This window comes from Carettochelys insculpta, chromosome 7, assembly GCF_033958435.1.
Source record: "Carettochelys insculpta isolate YL-2023 chromosome 7, ASM3395843v1, whole genome shotgun sequence".
Classification (NCBI taxonomy): Eukaryota; Metazoa; Chordata; order Testudines; family Carettochelyidae; genus Carettochelys; species Carettochelys insculpta.
In genome coordinates this window covers 67,148,171-67,169,294 of record NC_134143.1, presented here as the reverse complement: position 1 = coordinate 67,169,294, position 21,124 = coordinate 67,148,171, and the positions used below count along the sequence as shown (strand labels likewise).

At 43.4% G+C, this 21,124-nt stretch overlaps 1 protein-coding gene across 6 annotated transcripts in view; it reads left to right on the top strand.

Annotated features, from left to right (window-relative positions):
• Positions 1-21,124, top strand: part of ADD3 (adducin 3) — a 225,006-nt gene that overhangs the window by 99,193 nt on the left and 104,689 nt on the right. For all 6 annotated transcript variants that reach the window (XM_074999205.1, XM_074999203.1, XM_074999207.1 and 3 more), the window contains exon 2: positions 2,848-2,897. The gene's annotated coding sequence lies outside the window, so the exon portion shown is untranslated. The remainder of the gene's footprint in view (positions 1-2,847; positions 2,898-21,124) is intronic.

The following is a 21,124-nucleotide window of genomic DNA, read 5'->3' as shown; positions in this document are numbered from 1 at the left end:
TCTTGTTTCAGTCTTACAAGTTAAAAGAAGAACAGATGACATTATTAAATGATTTGCTCTGACATTTGCCATTTGTCCCTATATATAAACATATTACAAGAAAATCTTCACATTCATTTATTCGAAATCTTGCAGTGTCATTAAGTATGCGGTGACTGAGAGGAATTGTCATTATGCAGCAAAATAATTGTGGAAAACATATTTGGTTACCTATAGAATAATTGCATTTCATAATTATTTAAAAATCATTATGCTCTTGGAGTAGCGTGACTGACTGCCTTTGTCCTTTTTTATGTACTTCAGTTTTGCTTTCTTGGAAGCCCAACCCTTAACACATCTAAAATTTTTAGAGGACAGTGGACTAACCAAGTAGTGGTGGTCAGCCTCAGTAAGTGGACTGCATGAGTGGTCCTCCTTCATCTCAGCGGGCCACGAGATTGCCATAATCAAGATGGTCTTACATGACAGTGTAGTTTTGATAATTGTGTTTGTGTGCCTAGAATTTGCGGGGTATGCCAACTGAACTGTAGCAGTGCTGTGATTAGATGCAGAGGGAGTACACAGCCCTCACAGTCAGCGTTACGTGCAATTAGCACATCTCACTTCATATGCGCTTGGTTTAATGCATGTCACTTCAGCAGTGCAAGTGGGTTTTTTGTCTATCTGAACAGAAACCAGTAGAATCTGGCAACCGTATACATTGGCAATGCAAACAAAATATCTCATAGGACACAAAGAACCCCAATGGGCAGCAGGTTATCTCCCGCTGGATCAAAAAGTCACAATAGTGAAGAAGGGACTATCTAATACAGCTGAAAAACAGTGATGCAAGAAATGTGTAGCATACCCCTGTAGAGACAGGAAAAAATTATTCTGGGACTGCTCTAGCTAATTTGTGAAACAGTAACAAGGAAGAGCTGGTGATGGTTGGAATAGGCTGTCATAGCCTTAGAAAAAAATGTCTGTGGTTAAAGAGAAATGTATATGCCTGGATTGCTTTGTACAGTTGGAGCCTGCTAGTTTCATAATTAGTAAATACTGCACATTAATATTATGAACCATTGACTTTATTGCTAACTTTGAATTGCATAGAATCACATTTATGGGGTTTGTTATATGGTTTTGTCTTTTCCTTCTCTCCTCTGTCCCCCCCCTCCCCGGTATTTATGGCATGACTTCCAAATGTGAAAAATTATTGTGATTTGTTGGGAAGATGATAAAAATACTCTTTGTTTTTGCGGGGGGTTGTCTCCCATAAGTTGCATGCAGAAGACATTTTTGTTGTAGAAAATAGTTTGTTAGAGAGAACAAAAATAGTAGAAACACGGTATTCGTGTGTGTGCGCACGTGAGTAATTTTTCTCATACATTTTACGTAGGTGTTTCACTTTCACATGAAAAGGTTCATAAGAAGAAAAGGGAAATTTAATGGCATCCTGACTGCACTGAAGGACTGGGTTGAAAAGTTGCTTTATGAACAGCACAGTGCTTAAAAAGTGGCCAAACTTCAAAGAGCAATATTGTTCCTCTTTCTCCCCACCCAACCAATGGTTTGCTCACTCAGCTATGCCTCAGAGGTAGCAGGGCTGCTTCTGAAGTTTAATTTTTTTGTTGTGCTGAAAGTGGACTATGGATTATACTTAAAATGGAGGTGATACTTTGGAGCATGGTTTCCCAAACTGGAGGGCATGCCCCCTGGGGGTCATAAAGAAATTGCAGGGGGCGCATGAGGCAACCCAGCCACCTCCCACCCCCCACTGTCATTCTTACCACCCGACACTCAGCCCCTGCCATTTTACGTGGGTAACCTGGAGCAGCCTCTATAAAAAGCAGGCAGCTGGTGAAGACCCACTTGGAGCTAGCTGTCTCCTGCAAAGGTGCCTGTGGGTTGTGGGGGAGGAGGAGGATGGGGTTAGATGGGGGGCTGGGGGTGCCTGGCTCAGGGGAGGGGGATGGGGTGAGAGTAGGGGGTTGAGGGTGCCTGGCTTTGGGGGAGGGGAGGGGTGGGAGAGCTCACGGGGCTCAGGTAGCTGGCCCTGGCATCAAGGGGCGGGGGGGGGGCTCACAGGGCTCAGGCAGCTGGTCCTGGCATTGTGGAGCTTGGGCAGATGTCTTTGGCAGCACAGGGCTCAGACAGGCGGGCAGCTGGCACGGGGCTCAGGCAGCTGGGGTTGCACCAGGCACCTGCAATGGGCCAAGAAAAAGTATTTGTACTAATTTTTAATTTTAAATAACATTTTTATATCAAGACTTGTTTTTATTTTAAATTATTAATTGAATTTTTTGTTAAAAAGGGGGGTTGGATGATGGTAAAGAAGAGGTTGGGAGGACAGGAGAGTTTCTCAAAAATCAAAAGGGGGACGTGATGCCAAAAAGTTTGGGAACCAGTGCTTTAGAGGCTCAAATATTTTTTATTGAAATTTGGATTCACAATTGTGAGAATTGGGAAAATGGCAGGATGCCTTTACTGACACATTCCTGAGTCGTCATTTATCAATTTTCTCCAGATTTAAGGGATCCCCTTGTCCATGGCTCATGCCGTATAAATAGAGCCCTGCAAATCTATGGCTGCAGGTATCCACAGACCATGATTCTGTTTCATGCACATGCAGGTTTTGTATCTTTGCAGTGGTTTAAGTGTCATGTATTTTTCTAAATCTACATACATCTCAAATTTCACAGTGAGTTTTATGTAAATATTTTGAAGCGTGAGAAATATTTTGATAGTGTTGATGTTTTTAAGTATATGTTTAGGCGTAAGTACAGCATGCTGAAAGGTAGCACAACGTAATTCCAGTAATACAGATGCCCTCTCAGGAGACAATGATCTTTTTGTTTCACTTTACAGGTTACCTGCATTAATAGAGCAAGGAGAATTGTGAGGAAAAAAAAATCCAGGTAATTAAACATTTTAAATTCTATAGCAGTGTGTTCTTGATGGCAGCTTAATATAATGATCTTGACATAATGGGCTAAATAATATGGAGATGTATTTGAAACACTTAGAAGATTATTAAATTTTCTTTAATGTAACATTGATACATTTTGTGTACCTGCCTATCAAACTCACTCATATTCTCTTAATAAAATGTATTGGTAGGAAGCAATCTTGTTCTGTCTGGGGTTGGACTAGATGATATAAGCATAGCACAAAATACTCTTATGGCACCTTTACATTTGAGGATTTCTTAGTGCTTTAAGTAATTGAACCTTATAACATCACACTTATATAGGAAAATATTATCCTATTTTATAAATAGGTAACATACATTAGAGTTGAAGTACTAAAGAACACTTAGCAAGTAGTATGTCACTTAGCTAAACTGAAATAATTACTGTAGTCAGCTTTAAATTCTACTGTCCATCGCATTGACCTCAGTTTATTTTCCAAGAGTCTTCAGGCAGCAGAACCTCAGTAGTTGCATATATTTTAGGTACAAGGTAGCTGTTAAATTGTGTCTCATATCTTTTTTCATCCCACAGTTTATTTGCTGCTTCATGGAAAGTTGGCCTGGAGGTACATTTAGGGAGATAGTACTTAATGGATTTTCGTCTTCAAGGTGGTAGACAGCAAGTACCCTCGCAGTGTAATGGACCTTGTTGCCACTCAAGGAGCTTCTAATTTTAGATGTCATAGATGAAATAAGCCAAAACATTTCATTATCTTTATGTCCTGAAGCCTAATGTGCTGGTGAACCAACTACTTCAGAACATATCTTGCTGTAGCGTGCAACTCTTGCTTTGTTACTCAGCCACCTGTTTCTGGAATGGCCTGTTTTTGGTGTACCACGTGTCTTCATTCTTCTGCTTTTGATTTGCGCTAGTTTGTCCTCCCAACCTCAACTCTTTCTTACCATCACTTGCTGTGTAATATGTAATCTTTGCTATGGCTACACTCACATCTGAACAACCCAACTTTTATCCTTCGGAGGTGTTAAAATGACATCACTGCAAAAGCAAATGTTTTGCTCAAAAGAAGTACCGGTGTGAGCAGCACTTAGTTGGCAGGAGTGCTCTTCTACTGACAAAGCTAATGCCACTTGTTGGGGATGGAAGTATTTTGTTGGCGGTGGAAGTATTTTGTTGGCAAAAGAGCTGACATACAGCAGTTATGCTGCCCAACTTCTACATCATGTCTAAAAGCGTTGCTTGAAGCTGCATAGTGTAGACAAAGTGTATAATGTAAGCTACTCTGGGGAATTTAATAGATGCATCCGTGCATAGAATGCAAGTCTAGTTGCAATCTCACCTATCTTTCCTAAGTTTGTCTCCTAGGAGAATGGCATGCCAGTTTATGGAGAGGTTGTAAAATTCATAATTTGAATTATTGAAATATGTTCTTGGGTGGCTATTGATACTTCTTAATTAGTGGTGAAGCTTTTATTTTAAAACAAAACAAGTCGCTCCTTCATTAATACCTGAAATTGTGAATTAGTAATGACAGGAGAAGCATAATTTGAGTTTGGCTAAGTATCTAGTAATAAGCTTCTATACAATTGCTAAAGCAGGAGTTGACATCTGCCTAATTTCCCTGTTTTCCTGCTTTCCACCTTTTAGATTCATTTCTTGTTTCGCTGTGGAGGATAATAGTACTAATTCTTTGTTCTGCCATTGTGAATGCATTTTCCTCATCTGAAGATGTTTCTCTGTTGAAAGGTTTCTTCAATGTACAGGAAATCAACAAGAAAAGGTAGTCAGTCTTACTGGGCTTATATAGTAAACTCTGCTTTAACAGGTGTTCAATCAACCAATACTCTTAAATAATCGGCAGGGCAACCAGGCGCTGTCCCAGCCACTAGGTTTCTTCTTGTGGGAGGCTGTGCTGCTTGCAGGCTGTGAAGGGATCCCACCCCACCCCGAGCCACAGACTCCCTTACCCTTCTATAGAAGGGACTGGCGTTGGGACATGGGTGGGGAGCTAAGATGAATCTGCTGCATCCACCACTCTCCATTCCTCTGTGGGTCTGGGCTGCAGAGGCTCCAGGGTTGCTTGATAACTGCCACCAGTGATATGGAGGAAGGTATGTGGAGGGGAGAGTGTCCCTCCCCTGCATGCCCCCCTCGCCCCCGCACAGACCCTGCACAGAGTAGCACAGGCTGGGTTCTGAGTACTGAGGGCTGCTGAACCCCTGCAAGAGGGTGGTGGGATGGGTGGCCAGAGCATGGGGAGCTAGCCCCCCCTTCGTGGCAGCATGAGCCAGGGCCTGGGTTGCTGAACCTTAGCGGGGAGTACGGAGCAGGCTGCGTGGACGGAGGCGGTGCTGTTGGGACCAGGCTGCTGAGGGCTTCAGGGAGTGGAGCGTTGCTGTAGCGTGGCCCCACTGTTGGAGAACTGGTAGCAAAGGGATCCCTCTCTACTATCCATAATATTTTCATATGTGGCAATTTCCTAGTCCCAGGTCTGGTGGATGTAGGGACTTTGTCCTGACTCCTGATCTCTTCATGGGTGTCTTCACCAAAGCTAGAGTTATGCAAGCCATCCTTGTTAAGTCACTTGCATAGACTTAAGTCAGAGGAGAAGTTCTTCCCCATATTTAGGTAAAGGATGCACCATCAATAATATTCCTTCCCACTTCTGGAAGGAATAGAAGTATATCCAGTTAAGTATGTGTTGAAGTAATTCCTGCTGTATTTTCCACCTTTTTTGATTAAATTCAGAGGACCTGAAATGCCTGATACTGTCTGAAATGCAGGTCCTTTTTCTTACTGCTTAAGGGTCTCTGGTTCCCACAACTCAGTCTCTTGAATTCAACTTTGGAAATTACCTCTTGCGCAGCCTTCTGTTAAGATTAAAAACCCAGCAGGAGATCACAAAAAGGAATTATTACATCACTGAAAAGAAAGATGCAAGTGAGCCACAACCCCATCTGAATTTTCTATTGATGGAGGAGAGATGTCTGTCGCCTTGCCTAATGTGGAGGAAGGGTATTGCTCCAGATGCTTTTCTCCCCAAGAGACCTTCTCCAACTGCACTAAACCTTGTCAGTTTCTTTTCCTGATGCTTCTGCCTGTCAGCACCCGGTGGTTCCCCCCCCACCCCGACATGGTAGCCAATTTAACGTGCGGGCGAGCTGGGGCCAGAACCCAGGGCCCTCAAGGAAGGGGGAATCCCACTACCCACCGGCAGGAGGAGTAACGCAGTCACTAAAGGGCAATGGAACTCCACATAAGGTCCGCTCACCCCCTAGCAGACAGGCAGCCAGCGAAGGGAGAAGGAAACCAATACTGGTGTAAACTATAACTAACAGAAAGTTTATTAACACAAATAACAGGCGAAAACACAACAGCAACAGTAAAACAAGCACATAAACCAGTTCATACTATTATTAACTCTGTGCCTAACTATATATTAACTTACAAATATAACTGTGTAGTCCATCCTGGATATCTGTGATATTGTATTTATTGTTCCGCAAAGGAAGATATATTTGTTAAAAGGAGGGAAGTGGAAGGAGGGAAGGGGAATCTGGACTGGGGCGCTACTCCCGGTCCAAGCGGCTGGTGGCGGAAGTCGCTGGGTTCTTTGCCCTTTGACGACCTCCCAACCCCAACCTTTTCCCAGGACCGTTAGCCCACTCGGGAGAAATAATAAGGAAGGGTAAGGGAGAGAAGGAGAAGTTATAGGTAGCTTCTTATCATTAAACTAGTTACTATTATTATTATTAATCATCTGTATTGATTGCTTAACATTGAAAACTGGTAAAACTATGAACGATGTTTAACTATACTTAAATATTATTTAATTATAACTAACACTAGCTGTACCGCTTTTAATCAAGTGTGGCAGGTTTAATAGGTCCGGCCTTGTGGGGTCGGACCCCCAGGCGTTACCCTCCCCCCATCGAGAGATGGTACAGTAGGGGCCGCGTCTCCCCTACTCCCCTATGAGGGGCTCTGGTGTCCATAAGTGTTTGTAAGTTCTTAGTGTAGTGTTTGAGGCCTGGCTGAGCCGTAGGCCTAATTAGTTTACGTGTCCGGCGAAGGCGTAGTCAAGTCCAGTAGTTTGTCCAGTCCGGTGCAGCGTAGTTAACAATGGTTAGCCCCAGCACCCGTGCGGCTTGTGTGCGATGATTTGGCAGGAGGAGTGGCGATGACGTTGGTGGGTCCTAGGTTTCCTCACCGGGTACACAGTACGCGTGGCCAGAGCCACGGGCCAGTTCGCCACCTGGTGAGTACGCCTGAGGACCCACTTGCCGCTCCTTGATGCAAGCGCTGTGCTGGGGCTCGCAGAGGCGCTGGTATGGTGGTGCCGCTTCACAGCTGATTGCCTTCCTTTAGAAGAGACTGCAGCTGCTGTGATTGGCCCGTGAGCAGTGTCTCTAAAGGTGAGGGCTGCAGTGATTCGCTCTGCTTGGATCCACACCCTCTTTTAGCGCTCAGGCAGAGCTACAGCAATTCCCTCAGCTCCAGAACAGAGCCACCTAGAGGACAGTTGCTGAAGGGATTTCAGCTCAGGGCAAAGCCACCAGAGTGGCTGCCCAGTGATTTCAGCTCAAGGCAGAGCCACCAGAGTGGCTGCCCAGTGATTTCAGCTTAGGACAGAGCCCTGCCCAGCTCCCAAGCTGATCCACCCAGAGAGCGGTTGCCGCAGCTATGTTTCAGCTCAGCTTTCAGGCAGAGCCACCTAGAGGGCAGCTGCCACTGTGATTTCACAGGTCAGCTCTGAGGCAGAGCCACCCAGAGGGCGGTTGCTGCAGTGATTTCACAGCTCTGGCTCTGGCCTCCAAAACAGAGGACACCTAGTGGTCAACGCTGCTCTGCAGGGGGTTTGCAGAGTTCTTGCTTGCAGTCCCTCAGGGCTCCTTCTCTCTTCCCAATGTCCCCGAATGAGCTGAGGGCTCCAGATTTATAGGTAGTTTTCATGATTATTTATGAGGTAATTACCATATTCATGATTCTGTGTGCACAGTCTTCAATTAGGTCCCCCTCTTGGCCGAAGGTTCTGAAGCTTGCTCCCTTTGGCCAATCAGAGGACTCTGTTTGAATTCTAGCTTCATGGATTCAAGTTACCGGGGAAGCTAACTGCCTCAAAATGGCCGTTGATGGAGCCGCAAAATGGCGGACTATAGGATTTTTAGATTCTCCATGTCCCTGTACTGATTTTACCTCAGCCAGAGGCTTGTTTTCCCTGACACACGGGGGCGATTGTGTCCTAGAGATAAAAATCCCTGACACTACCTCCCCTGCAAGTCCCTCAAAAAGACTTCAAAAGAGATTTCTCATATTGCAGAGGAAGTCCAGACATGGCCTTTTCTCCTTGTCCTGAAATTAAAGCACTGATAAATAATGTGGCTGGTTCCAAATGACAAGCTTTTCCCTTTTCCAGCCATTTTAAAGAAAAAAGAACTGTCCAGCTAAAGTTTGAAAAGGAGAAAATGTAGTTAGCCTCTTTCCTGTGTGATCAATCAATTTTCTGTATAATCTAGCTCAATATTTGTTTTTCTTTTGTGTCTGCTGCAGAGATAGTATGCGTAGTCAGGTTGCAATAGCTTTCTCCTTGGTATGCTTATACGATCAGAACACTGAAGTCGGTTTATCCTTGCTGTAGAGTAGAGGATGTTTCTTCTGGGAAATTCCACAGCGGTATGTTGTGGAATGATACTGCTTTTTGATACCTGTCAGAGACTGTATATGGCTTAGAATTGCTGATAAATTGAAAATATAAAAAAAAAAAGTGGTTACTGTATATTTAGAACTGTAAATAAAAAGTGGTTAAGACTATCTTCTAACATTTTGAAGGGGAAAACTAATAGTAATCTTCTGGGAGCAGAGGTGACCATTACAATATGGGCAAAGATAGGTTATACCATATTTGATATTCAAGCAAGTTTGAAAAGAGCTCTTGAAACTTACAAAAGATGGGCACCCAAATTATTAATATAAGGAAACTTTCACAGAGTCTCAAATGAGATGAAAACTGTTGTGAAGGTTTTGTAATGGACCAAGATAGAATTCAATCTACTTCCTAAAACAAAATAGTTGGGCAAACATCAGTATTCAGAAAAGCTATGTCTAGACGAGAGGGTTTTGTTGACTAAACCCACGGAACGTCTACACACAGAATGCATTTGCTGACAGTTTGTCAACAAAACTTGGCACTTCCGCTGGCAACGTTCTGCCTCTCTGCGATGAGGAGAATAACACCTTTGGTTATGGTTTGTTTTGACAAAAAGCTGTATGAACTCCCTGCCCCCCAGCAACAAACTGGGCTTCTTGTTCACCAGGCAGCCATGTTTGCTGAGCTTCCGGTTGGCTGTTCTGTCAAGAGCATCTGGGCAGTCTGTCTGCTTCCTGTCAACAGAGTCAATCGCTTTTCCGATCTCCTTTTGTGTGTGGATGTGATTTGTCAACAGAAGTTTTGCTGGAAGATCTTTTCTGACAGTAACTTCTGTTGACAAGTATCAGGAGGTAGCTGAGTTAGTCTTTATCTTCAAAAACAACAAGAAGTCCTGTGGCCCCTTATAGACTAACAGGTATTTTGTCACATATTTGGAGATATTTTGGGGGTTCACTCACGCATCTGACTAAGCGGGTCTTTGCCCACAAAAGCTTATGCTCCGAAATATCTGTCAGTCTGTAAGGGGCCACAGGACTTCTTGTTTCTGTTGACAGATCACTGTAGTGTCGTTATAGCCAAAGAGAATACCGTCTAACTCGGCAGCTAGTAGGTTCATACAAAGTGTTTAAACTTGACATTAGTGGTGTAAGGGTAGGGAATGCCTTTTTGATTGGGATAGCCAGACACAATAGTACCTCAAGTCATGCGAGAGTTGTGTTGTCAGCCACCTTTGCATAACTCTAATTTTGCTTACGTTGGCGAGGGGGGGCAGCATTTTTCTCTGGTGGAGCGCACATTCTGCACCCAGGGAGGCAGCAGGAGCACCTGGAGTGCCTTGTGAAAGATAAGTCCTGCGGTGGGGGTGGGGCAGTTGGGGAAGGTTAAGCCTGGTGGTGGGTTGGGGCTGTGGGAGGGGGGCAGAGGGGGTTAAGCCTGGGGTTTGTTAGGGCTGCAGGGGGCCAGGGTGTGGAGTTGAGCAGGGGACTGTGTGACCCTTCAGGAGGCAGGGGTTGAGCTGGGGCCACGCAGGGGTGGTGGTGAGCCAGGTACCAGGGAAGGTGAACTGGGGAAAGGGGGGCAGGATTTTGAATTAAGCGCAACACAGTCACGCATTTCAAGGGATTACTGTACGAGATACTGGAGGGGAACCTCTAGGTGCAGTGCTGAAAGATAGTCTCTGATAACCTGAGGGTGAAAAGAGACTTCAGTAAGTGAAGCATCTGTGGAAACTTAATAAAAGGGCACCTGGTATCTCCGCCCACTGAGGGTCTCTGGAGAATTGGGCAAGAGAGTTCTGTATCATGAAATGTAAGCACTCAACAGGCAAAATTAACAGTTCACTCTCCCTACCCACCCTTCAAAAAGATTGGAGGAAGGGGATTACTTTCATTCAGCATTTCCCAAACTCTGTTCCATGGAATGCTGGTGTTCCACGTGACACGAGTAGGTGTTCTGTGGGGGGAAAAAAGTTGATGATAGCAATATTTTTCCTTTTAAACATTAAATATGAAATTATGTGTATCAAAAATACTAAGGTATTTAAGTAGTATTTCCATTGTAGGTATATTAATATTTATAACACATTCAAAATAGTATAGTTATTTCACTCTAGCCGAAACAGTCGATTTATATTGTTTCAGCTTGAGTCATGTTCAGAGAACTCATGTGGTGCTGCACCTGATATGAGGATCCAACTCTCCAGCCTTGTTAATATTAAAATGGGTTTGTGATCAAAAGATGCAAAAACAATCTTCCCATTTAAAAAAAAACTGTCAAATGTTACTTATTTTTAATTTTCAGTAGTTTTCTGTAAAAATAAGAAATTTATAAAAGCACAATTTAAAAATATTTTCCATACCTAATTTGTTTTGCATCATCATCTTCATAAAAATGTTTAATCTTCAAGACAGTACATTCCTTTTGTTTTTTTGTGCAGAAGATTGACACTAACCATTTTTCTTTCAGCTGTTATATTGATGTTATGTTTTGGGTTTTTATTTCATTTTTAATTTTTATACTTGATTTTAGGGTCGCTAACCATCCTCCTATCAGAAGGACATTAGTTGTTCATTCAGATGATTTTCTTTCGTTTTTTGTACTTTTTAAAATAAGACATCTCAAAGACTAACTTTTTAAAATCAGCTTTTGAGCATTGGGTGTGGCAGTTTTTCAGTATGAACCCTCACCAGCAAGTATGTGGTCTGTCAATATGTTCCAAGTGCAAAAGTGTTCAGTGACCAATTTAGTTGGGAAACGGTGCTTTAGTCAATTCAGTAAACCCAGTCCATATTCTGCCCTAATTTCCAATGCAGTGGGAGAGCAGATTATTGGATCAACCATTTTATTCTGTTCTGTTTGGAACAGGCAAACCGCATATCAGAGTGATCACGTGAAAGATCACTTGAGCCTGTGATATCCAGTTTTATTATCTGATTTCAGAAGGGTTTGGAAAGAAATATGACTAAACACCGTTAAGAGGTGCCCGTGGACTGTGTGAGGCCGGTAGCGGCCCCTGGCATGCCGGGACTGGGTCGTCTTGGAGTCGGGTTGCTTGGGAATGCAGCCGAAAACGGGTGGTAAACTCCATCTAAGGCTAAATACTGGCACGAGACTGATAGTCAACAAGTACCATAAGGGAAAGTTGAAAAGAACTTTAAAGAGAGAGTTTGAGAGCATGAAACTGTTCAGAGGTGCCCATGGACGGTGTGAAGCTGGTAGCAGCCCCCGGCACGCTAGGGCCGGGTCGTCTTGGAGTCGGGTTGCTTGGGAATGCAGCCCAAAGCGGGTGGTAAACTCCATCTAAGGCTAGATCTAGTTAATGTTACAGAAATCTTCCATGTTCTCCACAGAGATTACTTGGAATCTTTTTCACCAGTAAAACTGGCAGAGATATTTTGTGTGGCGTTAGTCTGATTAATGAATAAATTGACCTTTTAAAAGAGAATTTTTTGAATGCGTTGATATAATTAAAAAACTCCACCTAGGAACTAATGTGGTGAGCAGGAAGAAGGATTCAGCAATGACAAAATCCTCTTGGTATTGCTACTTTTGGTCCAGAGGATAAGAATATAAATCTTTGGTTCTGTCTGGTTACTTCTGAAATGCCATTCCAGACAATAATTCTTTTTCTCATCATAGTTAATGCTCTTTGTTCATACAAATTCTTCATTGTAGTTTGAAAAGGTGGAATTGTTACACTGCTGTAAGGACAAACTGTTTTTGTGATGAGATTGCCCATGGAAAAGGAGAGCAGTGTTTTTCACTTACCAGTTTCCTGCTCAGCTGAAGAAATTATTCTGTAACTTAGCTAGAATGATCACAGCCATATCCTGTGGTGTGCATGGAAATAATTTTATATCTCTCTTCCACCCACCCAGTTTTCTGTGCTGATTGTGCTAATGTGTTGAAATGTACTATTTACTATAACAATCTATGTCAAAGGCTTGGTGCTCTGCCCAGATGTAAGTGTAAACAGTAGTTAAATACTGAGTTGGAGACACAGCTGAAATATATTTGGGGGTGTGTATTGTGCAAAAAGTAAGCCATTCATATACACTGTAGAAACAAACAAAAAACCCAAAGCAGTAAGTGGTCCCATTTAACACATTAAAATGCATTTCTCCCCTAATTTCAAATGTGGTGGGAGAGCAGATTGTTGGATCAACCTTTTCATTCTCTTCTGTGTGGAACAAGCAAATTGCATGTGAGTGATCATGTGAAAGATCACTTGAGCCTGTGATGTCCTGTTTTAGTATCTGATTTCAGAAGGGACTGGCAAGAAATAGAACTAAACACAGTCTTGTTTATAGTTTCTCAACCCAGTTCAACAGAATTCAGGGTCCCAAGAACTGCAGTCTATTCTGCCTGTGCATTAATATACAGAGATATACCTGTCTCATAGAACTGGAAGGGACCTTGAGAGGTTGAGTCCAGTCCCCTGCATTCACAGCAGGACTTATCACCATCCCTGACAGATTTTTTTTTTTCATTTTTTCATTTCATTTCAACATTTCTCCATTATGTGCAATGAATAAGAAATGCTCCCTTTTTTAAATATAGCACCGACTAATGTGTAATTGATTCTACTTTTTAGGAATGTGGAAAAATGGTGCAAAATATGTATTTTCCACTCAATATCCCCAATTCCTTGTGGAAAGGAGGACACCTTTAATTAGGCAAACAGAAAACCTTCAGAAGAGACTTTCTTTAATGTTTTTATTTCCAGTTGAAGGAGCCATATTAGAGGTAGGATGTCACTTTTTTAAAGACCCATCATTTCAAGATTTCCGTTCTGATTCCAGTCTCCTATTACTAGACTGAGTGGGACTCCGCTAAGTTCAGGGAACAACATCCAGATTTGAGAACTCAAAAGGGACTTCCATTTTTAATATGGCCAGTGTACACTTGGTCCTCATTATAACCAAAGCCTCCGTTCAAAAACAAGATAAAACTCCAGTCAGAAAGCAGGAGGTGAGAAGAGGAGTAGGTAGCTTAGCTGAAATAGTCAGAATGTGTGTCCTGCAGTCTTCTGTGTGCTTGCCTCGTGTGGATTTACTGATCCAGAACAGCGATTAAAGAATCGGGTTCCTTCCATTAGATTTTTTTCAAAACCTGTGAGGGTTTCTACAAGGATAGCTGCTTTTCAGGCATAGAACTAGTCTGATTTATACATCCTCATTCTTCTTCAGTGTGTTCTCTTTGTCTTTGTAGCATTTTTAACAGAGATTAATTTTTGTCTGTTATTTCACTAAACTGTGAGGGTGTTCTGATTTTGTTGCCCCTATCTTTTTGGAGGCACATTGCATGTTTTTTAAACTCATCAGAGATTGATATTGCTCTTCTTTCTAGCATCTGGAGAGGGCTGCAGTGTTTCCCCCTCCTCTTTCCAAAACCCTATCATGGAAACAGTTTTCTGGCACCAGATAAACGTCTCTATCACATTCTCTGTCAGATTCCTGGTCTATGAGATAAAGCAGTTTCATGCTAGGCAAAAGGAGGAGGATGACATTAATGTAAAGCTTGTCATTGAGCCTCTGGGTAAGAAAAACTAGGCTATTACATCAAGATGGAATTATGCAGATGTGAGCTGTACTGGCTATAGGGGGGAGAAGTTTGGCTTTTCTCCAGATGGAAAACTGTTGATACTTTTTCAGGTAAATACTAGTTGGTTTGTTCAAGATTAGTAACATAGGTTGTGTGTTCTCTTATTTGTTTGTGAAATCATGAAGAGAAAATCTCATATATAAAAGTAAACGATAACTCAGTTGCAGCTATACCTGATTTTATACACTGAACATGTAGTTTCCAACCATTTCTAACAGTTCAGTTTGTGTAGAAAATGCTGATTCAGAGCTCTGGGTTGGAACAGATTAACTTGCTCACACAGATGATATATACAAACCTATATAGATTGCTTAATATTTGCCCTTTGGAGAAAATATTTAAATTGTAAATGTATATCCTGTTTAGCTTACATTGTGATAATTTTCTAAATTGTGTGAAAAATGGACCTATGTGTATTATTATCATGCTGTATTTTTATTTAAAAATTCTATCAGTTTTGTTTAAGCAAAATTATTTTGTTTGGTTACTTATGAAACTGCAAATCTGTATCAGCAGAAAAGAAAACTGCTGGTTAATATGCAATAGCACAGTGCTATGACATTGAGCTGGGGATTATTTTTTCAACCTGGAACCCAATCTGCCTTATTCATTCTTATTATTAGCTGAATGTGGTAAATGAAAAATAATTGTTTAAAAATGACTCTTTCCAAAGTATAGTCATATGCTTTAAAGCTTTTAATTAAAAAAGGCAGTTAGTCATATATTGTCATATACATACACTAACAATGACCTCCTTAGCAAGTGTTGACATTTAGAAAGGCAGTTTGCAAACAGCTTTTTGTTTACTTTTGTCAAAACAGGCTTATCATTTACAGTTACACAGATTTCATAAAATGAGGCTTTTTGGTTACAGACCAATAGCTGTGTATGGAGAAAAGTTGGTGTTTAACTTTACTAAAATTGTAATTATTTAAACTAAAACAAATATTTTACGTGTCTTGACCTATGATCCTAGCATGATGTCATTTTGTCAGCATCGTTCATTAGATTGTCATAGCTGGGTGCCTCACAATTCTTGGTTTTCTGCAGCACTGATGTACGGAGTTCTTTGAGCTTTGTTTGGTTGTTGCAGTGATGTGTATATTCTCTCTTTGCAGTACAGTAGTATGTCAGTCATGTGGGGTGTTATGGAGGATCTGTTGTTGTTTCAACATACAGTCTTTGGGTTGACATAACATTTTACAGGGAAAAAAAGACATTAATCTATTCCATAGTTAAGTAAATGGGAGTGTAATCAGTTATGCCTTATCTGCATTCCAGAATAGCTACAATTCCATAGTTGCAGTTACAGTTGTTACTGTATCAGTGCTGACCTTCAGTATAGAAAATACAGTGCGTGGGTTTGTTTGATCATCTCAGTTGCAATGTATTTGAAATAAACTCTGATTTGTTCATTAGGTGTAAACCTCAGCTTGTCCTTGTTTATACTTGAGTTAACAGTGCGGCTACGTAAATTGCCAGCTATCGAGTTGTTTAATCAAGTCTATTCTCAAGTTCTATTTCAAGTGATTCGTGAATATATACATTCTACCTCAGGTGTATGACTGCCAAGTATAAGTGAGTAGAAGACTTCTGCCAGCAGTGTGCATGTGACCCTGCTTTGTTAATCCATTTACAATGCATACAGATCTTAAAATTACCAAAATTAATACATTTAAAGGCCTGTTACAATCCAGAACCAGAATTCTGTGGTGTTCTCGCAGTTACTAATGACCTTGCTGCATGGAAGCAGGAATTAGCATTATGGATTACAGTAAACTTAAGGTGTTGGTGACAATAACAGTTGTTTCAGAGGGAGCAAACCCTCCAAGTTTGGCCAAATAAGAGGAACTGATTTTCACATTCATGATTGAAAAATGTTTTTGCCTTTACATGTTGTATATCTCATCTTGATACTAGCACTACTTTAAAAACATTGTTTCATATCACTGATTTAGCTGTAGAAGAAAACCCCAGCTGCAAGACTTGTAGAAAGTTGTGTGATACATATGCAAATTTCATAGTTCATCACTGTCCTATAACTTGGGTTTTGTCTACACTGGTCAGTCATGTCGAAGAAAAGTGCCTTTTGCTGACAAAACTGCGTAAGTATTTATATTGCACGTGATTTTTGTCAGGGGAAAAAAATCCCACCTATTTTCATCCAAAAAAAGCCCAACTCCAAGAAGGACTTTTCTTTTCCCATCCCTTTTTGTTGTTGACAAACATAGTATAGATGCCCTAAGGCATTTTGTCGCAGATTCTGGCCTGCCAAAAGTGGTCTACAATTTCAAATCAGCCTCTCTATTCAACAGTTTGAGCTCCACTGCCTTGCAGCCCAGTGACTAGTTACCTACTCCTTCCTTGTTGCAAGCCCTGTGAAATTTAAATAGCATTTTCTGCTAGCTTGTCATAAAGACATTTCCATCTTGCTTTCAGTCTCCCATAGACACATTCAGCCATCATGTGGCACCCGTTCAGCCTATTGTTGAAAAGCTCCTTACTGCTGTCCAGGTGCTCCATGCAGCCGGGGCTTGCAAGGAGTAAGCTGGGTCTGCCAGTTCCCACATTGCCACATCTCCCACTGTAATCTTGTGGTCTGGAAAGAGAGTCCCCAACCGCAGCTTTCTGCATAGGCCAGTGTTCCTGAAGATGCATGTATCGTGCATCTTTCCAAATCACCCCATGTTAATGTCTGAAATGCTCGTGGTGATCCATAAGTACCTGCAGTACTATCCCATTAACTATCCCATTCTGTTGATGTACTCTATGGCAAGATGGGCTGGTGCTAAAATCTGACTATTTGTGCCATCTATTCTTCTCCCCCACCCTCCTGCACTTTGGGGAAATCCTGTGGCTGCAAAGCTAGCCACTATGTCATGCACATTTTCCAGAATCACAGTCTTTTGTAGCGGAATGAAATTTGTTGTCCAGCACGCTTGCTCCAACACAAGGACACCAGAATGAGAACTGCCTTCCTGGTTGTCTGGAAGCTGGCAACTGCAGACTGCTCCTGGTCAGTTGGAAATCAGTTTGGAATGGGGAAGCCCTGGTGGTCAGTTTCCTGGCTTCCACCAGCAGAGGGGAGCTAGGAGCCAGGCTACTGTCTGGTTTCTGGTGTCCCTCTGCTGGCGGGAACCAGGAAACTGACCAGCACCAGCCACTCAAAAGGGGTGGCTCCCCCGAGTCACATAAAAATTCAGCTTATGTGGAGGTTGCCGAGAACGCAACCTCCACTTAAGTCCAGGGTCTACTGTACAGAGTTTCCATTTGCCTTGATAGCTTGTAACCTAGGCTAAGTCTATACTAGGGAAATAAGTTGATTTCAGATATGCAGTTCTAGCTGCAGCATTAGCACAGCTAGGATCAATGGATCGGAATTGACTTATGTCCCTAGTATAGACCTAGCCTCTCTACTCTCCTGTCAACCTCCCTTACTCTACAAAATAGCATGGCATACAGGGGTCAGCCGCTGACTCCAGAGAGAATGATTTTTGCGCTTCTTCCTAGACATGTAAAATCAAACTCTGGAAGATTGAACCTGACCGGGTCAGCCTTCCCAGAGTATAGGCATACTGCGAGGATCAAATTGGGCTTGTAGCATTTGCTAATTGTACCATAATATGTCTAGAAGCCTTATAGGGCAGCATTCATCTTTAGAAGCAAATACAAACTGTCATTGAAGTGAGACTTTGGGAGCACACCACATTTGGCAGGTCGTTGATAATTGCTCTGAAGGAGGCATCAATCTCTTGGGGGTTTTAAAGACTTTTCTTTATAAAAGTAGACTGTTCAATGCTGTAGACTAGCAATTCCAGACAAAACACTCTTGAATGGACAGCTTACTGGTTGTGTGGCGCTGTATTTTCTATATAAATGACCTTGTTTGTTACTGGAGCCTAGGTGTTCAGTTGCTTATGGCAGAAAAATGGTTTTAGAAATTTGAGCTTTTTTTTTTTTTAAAGGTATTTTAGACCATCTGTCCAAGATGTAGACCATGATAGTTGCCTGGGGCACAACTCCTCTTATAATTTACTGCTTGTTTAGATCTACTGGATAGCTGCAAGGCCATAATGGTTGTTTCAGAGCAGTTAGTGTGCTGCTGTACTGCCATACGTCCTCTGAGGCTGTGTATTATAATGGTCTATATAGTTGTCTGGGTGTCTTTGTTTCTTTTAAAATTATATTCTAAAATTCATGACAAGATATACCTGACATTTCAAGTCTTTAGGGGATGTACATTGTGTTGAATGTAGTTGTTCACTGATTAACCAGTCTGTAGTCCATTTAAAAAAAACCTTATATTTAATTAAGATGGAATGTGTGTTTTTTAAAATCAAGAAAAATCAATTTGTCTATAAAGAAGTATAGTTTCATGAAATGAATTATTACTCTATAACATAGATTCTTCTTCGAATGGTCCCCGTGGCTGCTCCACAATAGGTGTCGGGCTTGTCCAGTGCCGCAGATTGGAATTCTTCTAGCAGTTTCTGTTGGATCGCGCATGCGCCGACGCACGCCGCTCCCTTGTGCGCCCCTGGCCATGTGCGCGATCTGGTCCCTGCCAGTTCCTTCTCAACCGCCATCGGCTGCAGACGGAATCCGCTCCGGATAAAGCCAGAGACAGATAAGAGAGTTGTTTTTATGTGTAGTTTGTTTTTGTCACTATCAAAAAAAGAAAAAAGAAGGGAAACAAAGGAGAGAAGGGTGGACAAGAAGGCTAGTTAAGCCGTCTGCTGCCCCGCAGGCCGGTGAATGTTATTCTGGGTTAGAAAGCACTGATTAGTGGCTAAGTACCCTATTAACAGTAAAGACTCACCGCGATGGCCTCCTTGAGGTTTAAGAAGTGTGAGTCATGCCATGAGGCTATGCCGGCCTCCGATGGGCACAGTGAATGCATTTGCTGCCTGGGAGAGTCACACGTTACCCAGAAGTGTTCCCACTGCGCTAAGCTTACAGCCAGGGCCAGGAAAGACAGAGAGATGAGGCTCAAAATGATCTTGTTTGATAAGGCTCTCCAGCCGGAACCACCGGAGAAGCCTCACGCAGAAGGGCCCTCTGGGTTGCATAAAAGGAAGGCAGCCTCTTTGACCCCCTCGGTGCAGAAGAGGAGGAAACTCGCCCCGGCTCAATCCTTGCCGGCAGGCCCAGCGGGCAGGACAAGCAGAACGCAAAGCCCCCAGCCACGAGCTCATGAAAGCGGCAGCGCAGCAGTGCACGTGGCAGAGGCTGAGCCTCCGATTACACAACAGGCGGCACGGAAGGCGCCGTGAGCACCAGCGAGGCAAACGCCGGAATCGGCGGCGCTGACAGCGCAGGGGCACCCGGCACGGAGCCTATCAGCACTGGAGGAAGCTACCTGTGCAGCACTGCCGCTGACTGTGCCGAGTGTGGCGCCGACAACGGGGCCAAGATCCCCGGCACGGGAAGGGGGGACGCCCACCCTGCAGGGAAGGGGCAAGGCAAAACAAAAACTCGGCACCTCAGTCCATCTCCAGGCAGGGCTGCACTGCCCTTATCTCCTAGCCCCTCGCCCCCCACCCCAGATACACACGCCTCACCGCCGGGCTGTAACTCCACCGGCTTATTTAGGGCCTCCCTCTCTGTTCCTCCAACCAATTTTGCCATGGCTTGGGCCACCTTCACCTTTTCTGGACATGGATCCCCTTGAGTACTATCACAAACCAGCTTCATCACTATCTATGTCGTCGCAGAGGTCCCGCTCTCCGAGACATCATGGGTGCACTCCCCGATCGTGGTCCAGGTCTCCATCACCGGGCCCTTGCCCATGCTACTATGGGTCGTCCTTATCATGCTGAACACAGACACCGCAGGTCTAGATCCAAGGGCAGGTCCTCCCCTGCTACTCGTCAATACTCCGTGTGTACACTCGCTCTGGGACGGGAACACAGTTGTCTCAGGGGGAATTAGGTCCAGAATCCCGAGACTCTCAGGAGCCAAAGGATTTGAGGGAGGTGTACCCCAGTGGTTCCTCCTCATCCTTCCCAGATGAGGCCATGGCCCCCGGGGATGTTCCCCCCCACCCCGGATGACCTTAAACAATTCCAGGAGCTGTTCAAAAGAGTAGCTTTCACGCAGGACATTCAAATAGCAGAGGTGCAGGAGAAGCATCGTAAACTCCTGAAAAATTTGAGACCCCCGGCTTCATCTAAAATCGCTATCCCGCTGGACGAAGCCATTATGGAGTCAGCCACTAACATATGGCAGACCCTGGCCTCTATTCCGGTACAAACAAGAGAGCGGATAAGAAGTACTTCGTGCCAGCCAAGGGCATGGAGTTCCTCTTTAGTCACCCGCATCCCAATTCTTTGGTGGTCAAATCGTCCCAGCAGAGGTCGAAGACGTCTCAGTACAAGTCGAGGTGGTCGGATAAAGATGCTAAGAAGCTAGAGCTGTTTGGCAGGAAGGTATATTCCTCCTCTACTCTATTATTGAGAGTGGCAAATTACGCTGCACATCTATCAAACCACAACTTTGACAATTACTCTAGACTCACTCCCCTCATGGATTGACTCCCGGAGGACAAGAAGCCGGTGTTAAAGGCGATTGTCCAAGAGGGCTATGCGGCGTCGCGGACGGGAGTCCAGATTGCCCTGGACGTGGTGCACACAGCGGCATGTTCAACAACTGCAGCAGTTGTAATGCGTAGGGAATCCTGGCTCCAGACGTCTGGTATGCCCAGGGACCTGCAGGCGAAGATCGTGGATCTTTGCGGACTCAACCAACTCGGTCCTCCACTCCAGCAAAGACTCAATGGCCACACTTAGGATCTTGGGTATTTATACTCCCCCATACAAGAAGAAGAAATTTTATCCTCAGCAAAGACGCCACGCTTACCAACCACAGCGTGCTCAATATCAACAGAGCTACGACCAAGGGCGCCATCAACAGCAGCAACAATACAGGACTCCCAGGCGACGTTCTCAACAAAGCCGTACACCCT